The sequence below is a fragment of the Canis lupus genome, chromosome 22 (assembly GCF_011100685.1).
Source record: "Canis lupus familiaris isolate Mischka breed German Shepherd chromosome 22, alternate assembly UU_Cfam_GSD_1.0, whole genome shotgun sequence".
Classification (NCBI taxonomy): Eukaryota; Metazoa; Chordata; class Mammalia; order Carnivora; family Canidae; genus Canis; species Canis lupus.
This window is the reverse complement of record NC_049243.1, coordinates 33,485,896-33,498,868: the sequence shown is the minus strand read 5'-3', so window position 1 is coordinate 33,498,868 and position 12,973 is coordinate 33,485,896. Positions and strand designations below refer to the sequence as shown.

The window sequence follows — 12,973 nt, the reverse complement described above, 5'->3', positions numbered from 1 at the left end:
ATATATATATATAATAATAATAATAATAATAATAATAAAATTAAAAATAAATAAAATGTAATGAAATATCATTAGTGTCAGTTTTAAAAAATTTTTTGATTGCATTATGAGCAGTATGGATCAACATTTCAGAGGTGTCTTTAAATAATATGTTGTCGTTATTTAAAATATTAAATCTTAAAAAAAGTGTAACAAAATATTTTGTTGGCACAAAAAATTCAAACAACTGGTTCATGTGAGCTAGGATCATTTGATGTATACACTTAGGTCTTTTTGACAGGAGAAGGTAAAATTATGGTTATTTAAAAATAGAGCTGTTAAAGATTGTGTCAAAACAGTTTCCTCCAATTGATTTTTTTTACTGTAATAAAAAAAATTGTGTACTTCGGCTCCATGTGGTATCACATGTAAATCTAAATGTCCTTGAAATTTTCTTGACTCAGTCCAAAGATGCAGATAGCTGGCCTTCATTGAGTAAGAATTCAACTGTGACTCAGAAGGTTTAAAAACTTGTCCCCAAACATTGATATCAGTGAATATGAGGACATTTGTAGGAAGATGGGAGATTCACATTTCCCTCCGTTGCAAGAAGGTAAGTTTTATTCATGCTAAAATCAATTCCTATTACTACCAAAAAAGTAAGGTTAAGTGTGTGTGTGTGTGTGTGTGTGTAGGTGTGTGTAGGTGTGTGTGTCTGTGTGAAAAAAAATAATTTGCAAACTACTGGGCACTATTCACATGTAAAGTATTTTTTTATCATCACCCTATTAGGGAATTAAAAATGTCTCATTTGTTTGGTTCCCTTTAGCGTTTCATGTCTGATCACTTGGCAATAGAGCTTCATAGATAATAAAGGTGAAATATCCAATAATTTTTTTTTAAGGAAAAGAAAAAAAATAAAAAACCTCTAGCTATGCCAAAGTTCTGAGAGTTCCATGTTGTGCAACAAAGCCACTGGCTTTGAACCAGTGCCATGACTCTAGCACCTTGTGCCAGATACTACATTTACTCAGGGTCATTTGGGCAAAAGTAATGAAAAATATTAAAGCAATGTTTATGTAGCAGATATGCAATATCAATCATGTTATGTACATTTGTGATAAGAGTAAGGATTGGGTTGTTTGGGAGAAAAGTGACATTTTTTCTTGAGTAGTGGAAAATTACCAGTTTATACTGTGTTTGAGTTCTCTACTTAACTTTATTCCTTTATTCTTTCTTTATGCAGCTCCACTGTAAATCATTTTGATAGCAAAAAAAAAAAAAAATTAAATTGTAAAGGATCACCAGAAATGTTTTCAAGAAATGATCTGAGAGTCAAAGTAACATGGTGATAAACTATAAATTATATATTATCCAGCCTGTTATTTCTATGTTGAGATAAATGGGCAAAGTGTTGGAGCAATAATTATGCTCAGAAAATGCTTGCTAATTGTCCTCTAATGTCAGACCGCCGTCCAAATCCTACGTTTCCCAGACTTACTCAGATAACAAATTCTAAAGACCTGGAATTGCAACAAACACCCTGCTTAATGTAGCATAAGCTCTCGATCTACCAATAGGTTCAAGTTGAAAGTTGTACTGTGGCCTCAAATGTGGTTTTCTTTGAAATCCACTAAGCTGTTCCTCAAACCCCTGCTCTGCTTGTTCCATCCTAATGATGGCTTTTCTGTATTAGTTTATTCAGTAAACATTTAGTTAGCTCCTTAATTCCCCACCCAGCTTTTATATCTCCTGCCCAAAACACTAGCTCTTGATACTGTATTTTTATTTCCAAACTGAATGCCATTTCCCTAAAATACAGGGTTTTCAAAAATTATTAACCCCAAGTTCATGGGGATCCCTGGGTGGCTCAGTGGTTTAGTGACTGCCTTTGGCCCAGGGCGTGGTCCTGGAGTCCCAGGATCGGGTCCCACGTTGGGCTCCCTGCGTGGAGCCTGCTTCTCCTTCTGCCTGTGTCTCTGCCTCTCTCTCTCTCTCATGAATAAATAAATAAAATCTAAAAAAAAAAAAAAAAAAAAAAAAAAAAAAACAAGTTCAACCCTCAAAAGCCTACGTAATCTATGGTATACCTAAAAATTGTATTTCCAATTGATAGTGTGTTTGAGTTCTCTACTTAACTTTATTTTATTCTTTCTTCATGCAGCTCCACTGTAAATCATTATGATAGCAAAAAACAAAACAAAACTATGTCCTTTTCCATATTACTCAGCCATTAGAAACGACAAATACCCACCATTTGCTTCAACGTGGATGGAACTGGAGGGTATTATGCTGAGTGAAGTAAGTCAATAGGACAAGGACAAACATTATATGTTCTCATTCATTTGGGGAATATGAATAATAGTGAAAGGGAATATAAGGGAAGGGAGAAGAAATGTGTGGGAAATATCAGAAAGGGAGACAGAACGTAAAGACTCCTAACTCTAGGAAACGAACTAGGGGTGGTGGAAGGGGAGGAGGGCGGGGGGTGGGGGTGAATGGGTGACGGGCACTGAGGGGGGCACTTGACGGGATGAACACTGGTTGTTATTCTGTATGTTGGTAAATTGAACACCAATAAAAAATTAATTTATTAAAAAAAAAACTATGTCCTTTTCCATATTCTTTCCTTTGGGGAAATGTATTGAATTCTCGCTTAGTAAAGCCAAAGGAGAATATATGCCCTTCAAAGTAACAGAAACGTTTACCTATCCTTTAAGATACAGAAGTGAAACTAAATTTACTGCCTACATTGTTGCCCCAGGCACTTTACAGAAGCTACCTCATCTAATCCCCAAGTAAATAGTACACAGGTTTTACAAATGGGGAAATTGAGGCCCAGAGAGCCCAAAGTATAAAAAGGAAAAAGTAATCAAATCAAGATTTACACCATTGGTAGTAGAATTTCATAATTCATGCACCTTCCAAGAACACCATCCTGCCTTTCAAAACAAGTGTCTGGAGCCAAAGTCAACTACTGCTTGGGTGTTCTAAAGGAGGAACAAAGGGAAAGTATTCTTGTTAGGGGCTGAATTGTGTCCCCCCAACCAAATTCATATAGTGAAGCTCTAAACCCCATTGCTTCAGAATGTGACTGTATTTAGAGAGGTTTTAAAGAGGTAATTAAATTAAAATGAAAAAAAAAACCAAAAAATAAATAAATAAAAATTAAAAAAAATAAATTAATTAATTAAAATGAGACCAACAGTGTTGGCCCTAAGCCAATCTGACTGGTGTCCTTATAAGAAGAGGAGATTGGAGTGCCTGGGTGGCTCAGTCGGTTAAGCATCTGCCTTTGACTCAGATCATAATCTCAGGGTGCTAGGATGGAGCCCCACATCCAGCTTCCTGCTCAGCGGGGAGCCTGCTTCTCCCTCTCCTCCCCACTTGTGCTCTCTGTCACCATCCCTGTCTCTCTCTCTCTCTCAATCTCTCTCTCAAACAAGTAAAATATTGAAAAAAAAAAAAGATTAGGACACACAAAGAGCCACCAGAAATGCACACACACAAACACAGAAGAAAGATTCCATGAGAATAGAGCAAGAAGGCAATCATCTGCAAGCCAAGGAGAGAAACCTCAGAGTTAACCAACACTGCCAACACCTTGATCTTGGACTTTCAGCCTCCAGAACTGTGAAAAATAATTGTCTGTTTTTGAAGCCCCCAGTCTGTGGTATTTTGCTATGGCAGCTCCAGCAAACTAAGTCAATCTGCATAATAAGAAGTGCTGGGTCTCCTATCCACTCAAGTAGGTGAGTTATTTTGAGGCCATTGTTGAATGATGCAATTAATTTTTTCTAGGCTTGAGGTCCAATTCCTATGGAGCTTCCTATAGTAATCAAATCAATCCTATTTCTATTAGGTCTTCAAATATTTTCTTTAGGCACAAGAGACCACATCAATATATGGGATTGGAGATAGAAATATAAAATAAACATAACAAAGAGGTCTACGACATACTTGATATGATGGGCACCCTCCTGTTCTGTGGGAGAACTCAACTTTACACCCCAAGGTGGGTATGAGGTAGGGTAAAGATTTCACTCTCTCAAAACTCTTGAACAACAGGATTTTATAAGCTTCAGGTTTGGTGAATATGTGGAAGAACTGGAAGGGTGGCCACCCTACGAGGGCCCATGGCCCTTCTGCCATCCATACCTAGCCCTGTGTATCTCTTCCAAATGGTTGTTTTGGAGTTATATCATTTGACACTAAATCAGTAAACGTAAGTAAGTATTTCCCCAGGTTCTGGGAGCCATTCTAGCAAATTATCAAAGGAGTCCACGAATCCCATTTGGTCAGAAGTACGGGTGGCAATCTAGACTTACAATTGGCATCTAAAGTGAGGACAATTTTTTGGGACTGAACGCATGACCCATGGGATCTGCAGCTATCCCCCCAGGTATAGTTTCAGAATTGAATTAAATTTATAAGACATCCAGTCAGTATCCACTAAAAATTGAGAATTGCCTCATGTGGGAAAAAGTCACACAGCTAGTATTGGAAGTATTGAGAATAGAGGAGAAAAACAAAGTTTCCTTTCACAGTACTCTAAAAAGTTCCTAAACTTTGGGTTGGCCTCGGAACATCATTGGCCTCTCACTGCCCGCTAGAAAGTGAATGACCTACAGCTGGGCAAGCTTCCCGGTGTTCTTCCAGGATACACTCCCACTATCCAAGAACAGGGGAAAGTACCAGGAGTCCTGCTACAGGCTACACTCGCCACAGTGTAGAGCCTCATCACGTAGAGCCTCAGAAGCTCACAGTTTTCTGCTTCATCTGTGAACTTTGGAAGTTAAGATTAAGGATGAAATATTTAATCAGTACTACAAGACACATTGCCTTCTTCTACATTATATGCCTTGATACACCTGGTGACCAAATTAGCACATCAGCTTATTTTCCCTAGCGAACACAGAAGTTGGCCTGAAGAACTACTTTTCTCCTCATCTATCCATTCTGATCTTCTGGGAGTGGTAAGAGAATGGTGCTAGAATTGTTTTTGTGTTTTGAAAATGTGTTTCCAAAAGATGGCATGGGCAGCTCATTGTTTTAGACATTGAAAAAATCAATTGTTTTAGCTCATTGTTTTAGACTTTGAAAAAATCAATCAAAATCCTCGGGAACTTCCTGGATGGACTCTGAAACTGGTTCCTGAATGCAGAGGACAGGGAGAGACAAAGAAAGGGACATGCCACTCAGGTTGATAGGTGGCAGTTTTAATAAGCAAAGGGAACTTACATCCTAAGCTTGTCTTGGGCAGCAGCAAGATAAGTAGATCTCTACACCAGCTCACCAAATCCTAAAAGTTAGTATAGAGACCTTAATTAGGTTCAGTCATGTATGCTGGGCAGGTGTTCTTTTTTTTTTTTTTTTTTTTTATTTATTTGTTTATGATAGTCACAGAGAGAGAGAGAGAGAGGCAGAGACACAGACAGAGGGAGAAGCAGGCTCCATGCACCGGGAGCCCGACATGGGATTCAATCCCAGGTCTCCAGGATCACGCCCTGGGCCAAAGGCAGGCGCCAAACCGCTGCGCCACCCAGGGATCCCTGGGCAGGTGTTCTTAACACCAAATCACTCTCTCAAGGTTATGTCATTGGAGCAGCCTCTCGGATCAGGAAAGGCAAGCAGAACCCACATTCCAAGTGGTGGTGGGGGCGGAAGGGTGAGAAGCATCTTAGAGGCCGGGTCCCACTCAGGGATCAACCAGTGTCCATGTCTTTATGATGACCTTCCCAACAGAAGACCCAATCCCTTCCCCATGGGTTGTTATTGGGGCAAGTTGCCTTGAGAGGATGCATGCTAGGATTTATGGGGCTTCACCCTGCCATGCTCAGAATGTTGCTCCCTGTCTGCCCATGGCCTGGGGCACTAGGTTAAGTGTGACCCAGGACTGGAGACTTGGGAAGACAGAAAGGACAGAAGGAGGATAAGGAGGGAGGTCAGAGATGAAAATCAGTCCTCCAGTACAAACATCAGCTTTTGTCTTGTCAAGGCAAGAGTTTAATAATGCACGATTTTCCCGGTCCCCCAGACAAGCTAAATGTCAATATCAGGGCAGCCAGGAAATGCCTCAATTCTTAATAGAGACTGGAAAAATGACAGCCTCTTCGGGATATGCTAGCACTTTCCCAGCTCAAAGGGAAACTGCCAGCCTAACATCTACTTGTCTGATAAATACATGCGCATCAACTATATTTCGCTAGAACTCAACCCTTTATCACAAATTATTAGTATCATATTTTTCAGAAAAGCATATTTCTTTATTAAAGATTAGCTCCCCCACCTGCCACTCTTTACTTTTCATCCATAATGCTCTGAGACTAAGTTCTCTTTGGGCCCTCTGGGCAGGAAGGTATCTCTAGGGTGGTGCAGGAGACTCCCCTTTCCTTTCTCACCTTTGGCCCCTGGCCCAGGCTGCTGGCAGAAGGGCCCAAGTTACACCACTTGAGAAGCCATGTACGAATATGCCCTTTAGGGGAGCTGAATGAAGGCCAGGACCAGAAGGAAGAGCAGCTGCACCAAACAGCTTCCCCTGAGTGGTCTCAGACACACTATCTTTCTGGGCAGTGCAGCCAAGAACATTTGGGAAGCCAGGTAAGGCGATGAGGCAATGGGAGAGCAAACCAGTTCCACTGCTCTTCTCTGAGGAAATTTGAGGAGGGATCCCAAGAGGAAATGTGCTTCTACTGAATTCTTCAACAACAACAACAGCAATAAGAGAGTTCCTTAAGAAATCTCATTTGCCAATGATTGTTCCTATTTCCTCTCATACAGCAGAGAACAGAGAAGAAGGTTGTGAAATGATATGCCTCTGTCATGCATCAACATCTCCAACTAGGAAGAGAAGAGGGATGGTTTTCTACTCACATTTCTAAAATCTTCCATTGCTGATCCACTAAGAAGAACCAAGTATCTGGAAAAATAATAGAGTCATAAAACTAGTATTAACTAACAATACTATTGGGATGCCTGGGTGGCTCAGTAGTTGAGCATCTGCCTTTGGCTCAGGTTGTGATCCTAGGGTCCTGCGATCAAGTCCCCCATCAGGCTCCCCACAAAGGAGCCTGCTTCTCCCTCTGCCTGTCTCTGCCTCTCTCTCTCTGTGTCTTTCATGAATAAATAAAATCTTTTAAAAATACTATTGATTAATATCACATTTATTAATATTAATCAATATTATTAATAAAATGGAGTAAAAGGAGGCATTACTCATTGCTACTTGCAGGAAAAAAAATTCATTTAAAAATAGATTTAGCTTAGGGGCTCCTGGCCGCTTCAGTTGATTGAACATGCAACTTTTGATCTTGGGGTTGTGGGTTCCAGCCCCATGTTGGGTGTAAAGATTCCTTAAAAATCAAATCTTTAAAATAATAGATTGGCTTAAATATGATATATCTCACCAAACACTTCTTAGAAGTTAAAATCTAAAGCAAAGATAATAAATGGAAATAATTTTAACAAACACATAATTTAGAATTTAGAATAATGTATTATCCTTGGTGTAGCATAACACCCTTTTATCAGACAAGCAGGAAAATTTAACTATTAATATGAAAAATTAATTTTTTCATATCTGAAAAGTAATGAATGGCATTTGTTAATGTTTTAATAGCCTAATATTAAATATTTCTTCTGTAAAGCCAAATAGCAATTTAAAATTGATTATATTCCTACTATTGCCATAATTTATGATTGGTAATCCTTTATGCATTTGATGGTAAAGAGAATCCATGATGAGCCTTCACATGGATTGATAACCTCCTTCACAAGTGTATAAAATCAAAACATTTTCAAGTCATGCTACCCAAATACACATATTATAAAACATTGAATGCAGAATTTAGAAGTTGATTTTCACTTCTTAAAATAATTTTTACTGTATTTATTTTTTTGTAGGCTTCCTCTGTTCAATCTTTTGTGGGTGTATTTTTTTCCTGCTTTAAAAATAATTAGGGGCACCCATGTGGCTCAGTCAGTTGAGCATCCCACTCTTGATCTAAGCTCAGGTTTTGATCTGAGGGTCATGAGTTCAAGTCCAGTGTTGGGCTGCACAGTGGGCATGTAACATACATACATACATATATACATACATACATAAAAGAATTAAATACACAAATTTAAATAGTACCAGAATATACAACTGTAGACAATAAAAGGCCCCAGCAATACCACTCATAAAGCCAAAGAGTCTGGTGTATTCATGAAAACATTGGTTTTAGACTTCCTGCATTCAAGTCCAACTTAGCAACTTGTTACCAGTGAGATGTTGGCTAGGTTGTTTCCATCCATAAAAAGAGATAACAACCAATCCATCTCAAAATGTTGTCAATAATCAATAAAACAATCCATATAAAACACATAGTACAGTTCCCAGAATATACTAAAAGCCCCATAAATAAGAGCTCAGCAGCAGCAGCAGCAGCAGCAGCAGCACATTTAACAGGCAACCACCTCCAACAGTTTGATTTAATTTTAAGTTACGTCACTATCCTTAGTGACTTAAAGATCCTTTCAGTTCACTTCCCCTTGACAGACACTGAGGCTTATTTCTGTGAATTCTCAGGAACCAAACTATGAGAATTACAGACTAAATTTCCTTACTCACCATTCATTTACCATCACTGGGAACAAATGTGACAGCCCCTTTCACACTTTTGGTATCGATTAGAAAAGACTTGTGCAAATAAGTCATTCTTGGTTGATATCTAAAGAGAGTTGACCTTCTCTGCCCCTTAAATCCTACATATCTCCTCTAGCTTCATGGATCCAGCCAAATAACACATTCATTCCCTATGGTCCACCAGGGGCTCCACAAAATTGCTCATCAGGCTCTCCATTGCACAATACCCTGTGACTGTAGCACTGAAAGGATCTAATGCTGGCATTCTACGACAGTCCTCTGGTCTGGAGGTTGCCAACATAGGTAGCTATTCGTGACAATCAATTGTGGTTTGTGTATTTACAGTCAGTTCTTCTATAATACTTGCTTTGAATACAAGAATTTATCCCAATGTGACTAATAAATTAGGAGAAATTTTAGCATAATGCTCATTTTGCATTTGCTTCTGCAGGTTTCATCACCAAGCCTACAAGAAAACTTTACTGAACTGAGCCACACAACCAACCAACAAAACGCCAGCACACACACACCTCTCTGGGACAGTAAGTGATATATTTGCTGTTTCATTTACTGCTGCAACTTTCTACACCAGCTCTTCCAGCTTCCCACCTGATTTCAGATAAGCACCTTGCAATAGCTCACAAGCTGCAACCCTAGCCTACTGGCCATTTAGCCCTACACCCTCCTTTCATTTTTCCCCTCTTCCCTCTCAGGCTATTTTGTACTTTTCCTTTGTTCTCTACTCTTTTTCTCTCTTTATTTCTCTTTCACTCACTCTTTTTCTATCTCCCTATTGTTCTCTTCCTCTGGCATATAGGGTGGCAGCCATCGGAGCAAGGTGGGCATACATCATGAACAATTGTAGCAGTGCCCTCTCTCACAGTCAAATGAGACATTTTTCAAGGTCAAGTGACATATTTATTGCAGTTGATGTATTTCTTCACCATTTTCCACGGATAAAACTGTGCTACCTTTTTAACATTTTTGGGTGTTTACCCCAATCCCAGCCTGGTAGCTTCTATTGCATGATTTTGCATAGCATGGGGAGTCTTAGGAACACATATGTTAGGGATAGCAGAACTGACAGTATCTATCATCTCTACAATTGACTGAGCTTTTATCAGACTTTGAAAGAAATTAACTTTTATTCAAAAAAAAATTTAAGAACGTTTGGTCTAGGGGAGTCATCTCTAATAGAAATATGAGCCATTTATGTAAAACATTTTTCAGTAATGAAGTAAAAAGAAACAGGTTAAATTAATTTTAACAATGTTTTATTTAACCCAATGATTGCCACTTAAACACATAGTCTATATAAAAAATATAAATGCTATATTTCTCCTTTTTTGTACTATGTCTTTGAAATCTGGTTGTACATTACAGCACATTTCAAGTGCTCAATAGCCACATATGGCTAATGGCTACTGTTAACAGTGTATCCCTAAAGATTGCTGTCCTTTGACCAGAGAAGATGGACACAGGATAAAAGATTCCTGATCCACCTTTTTTTCTCAGATAATGTAAATAAAGCTAAAAGGTAACTTTGTTTAAAGAGGACTTGAAATGAATCTGCCAGCCCTTATGTGCTTTCTAACCGGATTTAGATTAATGCCTTATTTAGTGTCAGATTTGTTGTGGTCCATAAATGGGAAAAATGTGCATCCATCTAAATATATAATCTATTCCATGTAGATCTCCTGGGGAATACAGAGGAAGTCTTCTGTTTGCAAGCTGCATCTCTTAGACTGTGAGGCTTATGAGAAAACTTTTGACCAATACTTTTTCTAACGATAAAAAACATAATTTTAAAAACAGCTTTTGTGGGGGCACCTGGCTGGCTCAGTCAGAAGAGTGTGCAACTCTTGATCTCAGGGTCATGAGTTTGAGCCTCACACTGCGGGTAGAGATTACTTAAATAAATCAATAAACTTTAAAAATAGCTTTTGTGAACATAAGAAGAAAAAGAAACACATTTAAGTTGACTTATATAGGACAAAAAATTCACAAAGAATTTATTCAAAAAGAAACCAATTCATAAAGAATCCATCTTAGAAATGTAAGCTTTTAATGTAAAGTTCCCTACATTCAGTTACATTCAGTTGCTTCTAAGTATCAATTTGATCATCAGCAGAATACTCTCATAGTTTTCTGAAATTTTTTTAGGTAATTCTTTCTTCATGAAAACTACTATACAAAAGCCAAGTATGTAAAATCAAAGCTCCTTTGTCTCCCCCACTATAATGCGGATGGTCGCAAGTCCATAGAGCATCACTGGAAAAAAAAATAATAATAACCCCTACAGCTCTGTCATTTAGAATAATCTGGGTAGAAAATTAAGTTAAACACTTAGGAAAATGCAAAAGATGTGAAAAACAGTCCTGCATTTAAGAAACCTAAAATATATCATCTGAAAAGCTAGAACTAAAAACAAATACATAAAAAAAATTAGAGAATAATTAAATGGGACCAATGGTAAGTGTAAAATTGCAGAAGGGGTGCTCTGGTCTCTTTAATACCTAAGCTCTAATGCAGAGTAACTTTATAAGTAGGCTAAGTAAGCATTAGCCCACATATCTTGGTTTGAGAGGCAAAGGGCATGACCCCCCCGTTTCCAAAAATTCCCACTTTGGGACAGTTATCTATGTGGCTTGTATGCCCTAACTGAACATGCATTCCTGTGTACAAACCATTCCCAAACTCAGGACAAAGAGACAAAGCAGCCCATTGGAGTCAGTACCAAATCAGTCTTAACCCCAACTGCTCATATCCCATGATCCAGAACAAGGATCCTGCTATGAATCCTTCTGAACCCAGAGACGAGCTACAGGAACTGTGACTTGTCCTTACTTCCATTGATTGCTTTGTACTCCAGGTCTTCCAGCACTAGAGTCACAGAATTTATGCAACCTGGATATACCCACACCTCCAACACTCATCACTTTCCTCATTCTTTCCAGAGCCTAGGAATCCCGTACCTAAACTTCTGTAGCTGTGGCTGGATCTCTGCCACTCCCTTATTCTGTCACTTGCCTAAATCTCTACCTGGTGTTATCCAGGGTGTTAGGATGACCTGACTATCCCGCTTATCAAGGATGTGTAAAGTTGATTTATGAGCTCTGGCTTTCTACTGTTATTTCTCTTTCCTCATTCCCAGAGCATTCCTCCCAAAGAAGACTTTTTGAGAGGAAACCATTTTATTTCTATCAAGAAAACACAATTCCTGATCTTCCCTGATGAGCAGCACCTCCCCAATTCTTTATTGCCTATTGCTTGGAGCTTGCTTAATTTTCTGTTCCATTCCCACAGGCTTATCCATTTTCTAGAAGCAACACTTCCCCAGTCTTACTAGCAGCACTCTCCCTGAAACCTACCATTACAAACACTTCCTTTGAAAGCATATAGATTCTCCAGAACTCCTTATTAAATGCATATATCCCTAGGGGAATCAGTTTCATATATTCTATCACCTAATAGAAAAAGTTGAATATGTAGACAGAATCTTCACATTAAACATCTTTTAGACAGAATATATAGTATTATAATAAAGAATATAGTAAAGATTTAGAAATGATTTAATATAGGTATTTGATAAATTAATAATATATATGCCTCGACATACTCTACTCCATGAAAGTCAGGATTCCCAGGAAACTAATTAATGAATTCCGTGAATTCTAAAAATCTTTAGTTATAGTTTGGATATCAATATTAATTAAATCAATAGATTTCCAAATGTCTTTTATATACAAAGATACAGATTACAGTACTGATATAACAAGGTATTTAATAAAAAAAAAATAATTGTCCAGAGATAATGTCACTCCCCAATCAGTATTACTTACTTGTGTAAAGATGTTCAAATAGCCTACTGACTACTAGATCCAGTTACTGAGAGTTAATTATATAAAACTAATACCCGCCCAGTATATTAAGAACAGCCGTGTTTTATGTCCTACTGTTGATAAGAGGAAGGAAAAGTTCATTTCAAAAAAGGATTATAGGGGTACTTGGATGGCTCAGTTGGAAGAGCACGAGACTCTTAATCTCAGGGTCATAAATTCGAGTCCCATACTGGGTGTAGAGGTTATTTAAAAAATAAATGAATAAACTCATAAAAATAAACTTAAAAAGCATTATAATTGTCTAGCCAAACTACAATATCACTATTAAATGTTAGGAAAGAATCTATTTTCACAAACTACATTGACACTTGCTTCCAAAGGATAAAACTTGTAGGTAGAAAGGGTGTTTAAAGATCAAAGAATCCTAATTTCCTTTGCTCTTTTCACTCTCAAGTTGGCGAGCTAATTGTTGCAGGAAACCAGCAGAGGGAGCACCAACCATTGTTTTTTGTATGTGTGCTCCAAA

The 12,973-nt window shown here is 38.1% G+C and overlaps 1 long non-coding RNA gene across 1 annotated transcript; it reads left to right on the top strand.

Annotated features, from left to right (window-relative positions):
• Positions 1-496: 496 nt before the first annotated feature.
• Positions 497-7,070, top strand: LOC111091753. Its single transcript, XR_005376049.1, has 5 exons — positions 497-592; positions 2,144-2,280; positions 3,602-3,731; positions 3,842-3,994; positions 6,760-7,070. It is a non-coding gene; the product is annotated as an uncharacterized LOC111091753 (long non-coding RNA).
• The last annotated feature ends 5,903 nt before the right edge of the window (positions 7,071-12,973 follow it).